Source organism: Solanum tuberosum, unplaced genomic scaffold (genome assembly GCF_000226075.1).
Source record: "Solanum tuberosum cultivar DM 1-3 516 R44 unplaced genomic scaffold, SolTub_3.0 scf00301, whole genome shotgun sequence".
NCBI lineage: Eukaryota > Viridiplantae > Streptophyta > Magnoliopsida > Solanales > Solanaceae > Solanum > Solanum tuberosum.
Window position 1 is genome coordinate 196,047 of NW_006239223.1, and position 4,474 is coordinate 200,520.

At 32.5% G+C, this 4,474-nt stretch overlaps 1 long non-coding RNA gene across 1 annotated transcript; it reads right to left on the bottom strand.

The window, feature by feature from the left end:
• Window positions 1-193: 193 nt before the first annotated feature.
• LOC107063060 (uncharacterized) lies at window positions 194-3,221 on the bottom strand. The gene is made up of 4 exons (XR_001475042.1): window positions 2,975-3,221; window positions 2,690-2,783; window positions 1,520-1,953; window positions 194-250 (listed from the first exon to the last, which is right to left on the bottom strand). It is a non-coding gene; the product is annotated as an uncharacterized lncRNA (long non-coding RNA).
• Window positions 3,222-4,474: the final 1,253 nt, after the last annotated feature.

Here is a 4,474-nt window from a genome sequence, read left to right on the forward strand (position 1 = left end):
GCCATCAAGATCACAACACGTGAAAATTAATATCCAGAACCAAAAGAAAACATGAAATCTTTAAAAATAATACGAAAAGAGAGGAATCGAGAAGAACAGTTTCTGAACTCCAGTGGTTTTCCTTTCTTTGCTTTTCACATGCGAAGGCTGCTTATGGTAGAACATCCAAAAATTTAACCAGTACGTTAGGATTACTTGTGGATGGAGATGGCTACCATGATTTTCTTTGCTTGAGCAATGTGTTGAGGGCCTGAGGCGATATAGACTTTAAGCAGGATTAGGGTTTTTTTTTTCTAAAAAAAGTTTCTTATTACTAATAGGAGGGAATATTTTATCGTAGTAGAAAAATTAGAGGGAAAAGTTAATAGCATGAAAATTAGAGGGAAAAGTTAATAGCATGAAAAATTAGAGGAAAGTTAATAAATTTCTTTACTTTAATAAACTTAAAATGAAAATTTATTTTAAGCCAATTATTTCAACTTAAACTATAAACTTTCACTTAGAAGCTGGAAAAAATCTATAAAATCCAATCACTACAACTCAAACTATAAAGTTGCTCTAGTACTACATAAAATCCACTTACTTCCACTCAAACTTATGATCACGGGCTCACACTAAGCTATATATATAGGATGGCAATATTGAGCAGTAACATCAAGTAAATGACTAAGATAAAGAACATATTGAAATCAGGATAGAGATTTTTATATTTAGACAAAGATAGGAGGGGGCTTATTATCAACTTAATACCACAATTATTAAGGACAATTAAGCTTCATAATCCATGCTCAACTAGATCACTGTAATATGCAAAATATACTACAGATGTAGTACAAATGATAATCACGAAGAATAAGATTCATATAGGGAAAGAAACTACACATGTTTAATACTAAATTGGACACATATATAAGAAAATATTAACATAAGGAATCTAATTTAATACCAAACATGTCAAAGGCTTCATTACAACACCATCAAGAATACTATAGAAGTGTACTGCCAACACTCTCATACTCTAAAAAAATAATGAGCAACGTATGACAACAGAGGACATGTATAAGACATTTCTCTCCTAAAACAAGATAGGAACAGTTGTTTGAACATTCTTTAAAGAATACAAACTCAAAATTCAACTTATATTCAAAATTTGTTGAATGTGCAACTGCATAACACATTCGGCACCCTCCAAACACATAATGAAAGCATGAATACTATTTCAACAATATAAGAACAGAACAATATCATGATGAATCAGTGAAACAAGCTAAAACATGAGGCAGGCATAGTGACCATGAATTATGAAGACTACAAACAGAGAAATAATTTCAAAATAGACACTAAGTGATATTAGAAATGAGACCTACACTAACAATTTCAATGAAAATAAGATGAAGATTAAGAATGAAAGTTAGACTTAAACACATCATGTAAGAGAATCTTAGAACCAATCAAAGAACACATCATTATCAAACATTTAGTGCAAACTGAATCAATAAGAGAGCTAAGAGTGCTTTACCTCGTTATGAGCAGTGACTGAGACAATGACGAGCTGAAATAAGCTATTCCACCACAACCGACTTCACTAGTGACCTCGAACTCAAATGAACCTTGGCTAGTGATGGACGGAAAGAGCGAAACTAACACCATGGCTTGCGCTGACGAACAATGACAGCAGGCATAACCTTCTTCCTGAGATCTGGCTTACCCTTCTTTATAGTAGCCATTACCATATCTCCAACACAAGCTGAAGGCAACCAGTTAAGCCTTCCCTTGATCCCTTTCACGGAAATGATGTACAGGTTCTTCGCACCAGTGTTATCAGCACAGTTCACCGTCGCCACCACCGGCAGACCCAGTGACATTCTGAACTTGTTCCCGGCAAAACCTCATCGTCCTCGTTTCGACATCCCGTACGGTGTTGTTCTTCACGATCCCAAAAAATCTGAAGCCCTATAGTCGAGATTGAGAGAGATGACAGCTAGAAAAGGAAAGAAGAAGGGCAGTGGTGAGAGTACGCAACTAATCAGAGTTCAACCAAAGAGAAATAAAGCTATATCTCATTAATTATGAGGCTAAGGGTAATCCTGGTCCTAGTTCTGCTGCTTTTTGTGTGAGAGATCATAATGGTAATCTAGTAGGGGCTAAGGATGTGAAGTTGGTTGATTCTTCTAACTTGATGGCTGAGGCAATTGCAATTAGAGAGGGTCTGCAACACTGTTTAGACAAACATTTTCAACAGATTATTATTGAGACTGACTCTTTGTCAATGGTTAATATTCTTAATGGAGAGTGGGAGTCACCTTGGAGCGTGACAATGGAGGTCAACTCCATCAATAGAATCAGAAATTCTATATCAGTAAGAGTACAACACTCCTTCATGGAGGGAAATACTCTTGCTGGTTTTTTTGCTAACCTAGTTTTTGTTTTTGCAGGTAATTATGAGTTCAATTCTTTCCATGAAGTCCCAACAATAGCCAAGAAGATAATAAATTTACAAAAATGTAACACTCTATACATAAGAATCAAGTAGACAGATTCTCCAGGTACTGATTAGATTATCTAGTTCACCAGTACTACACAATAATAAGATATACAAGTACCGATAAGAAGCATGAAGGAGTTTACAATTGATGCATAACTTTAGCAAACTTTTAAAGTCTGAAGCTATGTCGGTAACCAATCGAACCATGCACATGGTGAGAGCATATGGGTGTCCAAAGTGGTACGAAATCAAGACTCCGAAGTTCTTAGTGGTGTATTCGATTGTTGATAGCTCCTATCTACGTCCTCTACAGATCCAATCCAAAATTTTTGCAAACCCATAAATCGTATAAACAACAATGAGTTAGTTTTCCAATTCAAAGTTCTAAATTTAGATGGTGGTATTAATCTCTTTGTGGGATTCAACCCATCAATGATTAGACTAGATAAAAGGAGTTCTAGTTCATATATAATGTTTTTCAAGTCTTACCTGGAGCATTTTATAGCAGCACCCAAGAGCAGCATTTTCTCAGATTGGGAGGTCTCCATAGATTCCGATCTCCGGAGTCAAGTTTGAGTGTGGAAGCAGCTGAAATGATGGAGATACGACATTGGGAAGTTGATATCCGGTGAGCAACTGGTGCTTCGAGATCATCAGTGGCGGTGGCATAGAGATTGAAGAAGATGACTTTCTATGTCCTTTGGTTGCCTAATTTGGTTTTGCCTTTATCTTTCAGTTCTTTTTTTTTTTTAATTTTGTTTTGATGATATATTCTCTTTTTTATTTAAATAAATGAGGTTTAAAGGGCCTCACTTTTAATTTTAGAAAAAGAAGAAGGAAGAAGTGTGATTTTTTATTTTTAAATGGGGTAGTTTCTTTTTTATTTTTAAATGGGGTACAATACTTGATTAATTAAATAAAAGTATGATAAGAAATAAATAGAGTTGTGAAAGCAAGAAACTAAATTTTTTTCTATATTAAAAGATGAGTAATAGAAGGACATAAGTGAACAAATATTTTTAAAAAAACACACACATGACAAAATGTTAACACAATAACGCTACATATGAACAAGAAAATGAAAAAGTAGTAAATAAAAATTTCAATGTAAGCCGATAAATATTTAAATTTGATATAAGAAATTGTTTAGAAATATGAAAAATATCATACTTATACTAATAAGATCACATAATTGATATCATACTATATATAATGGCAAAAATAATAATAAAATAATCAATGAGAAGCTCTCAAATCTCAAGCAATATTTTAAAATAAAAATAAAATACAAAATTTTCATGTGGATATTTTAGTTTTAAAGGTAATACTCAAATTATTATATCTAAGAGAATAAATTATGAATCACAATTTAGTAATGATATTATTTGAGTTAAAAATGACATACAAAATTAAAAAAGTTTTACTAGATACCAGATACCAAATACCAAATACCTAACTGAAATTTAAAATTTTGATATTTGGTATCTACTTTTAACTACCAATTTCGAGTTATTGAATTCAAAATTTAGAAATCTCGAACCTCCACCCTAACATTGATTATACAATATAGCTTGCCAAAAGTTAGGATTGGCAAAATTAAGCCCATTTTGCCCAACCCGTTTTAAGTTTGGATGGGTTATTGATCCGCTTATTTATTAGGTTAACTCATTTTCAATTCCATTAAAATTTAGGTGATATGTAACAAATATTGAATCAACAGAAATCTTGTCAAAATATTCTTAAAGAACTTTTTTAAAAATTAGGAAAAGACATAAAATCCCCCCCTGAACTTGGCACAAAAACTTACTTTAGTACTTAAGGGGGTATTTAAAAGCCCGTGTAGTTTAAGTACTAAAGTTATCCGACCAAGTTCAGGTTTTTTTTTTAATGTATTTTCTCTTAAAAATTTGATATGTTATGTATAGCCATTATAAAGAAAAATAATAATTTTATTAGGTACTAAAATATTGTAAAAAGAACAACAAAATA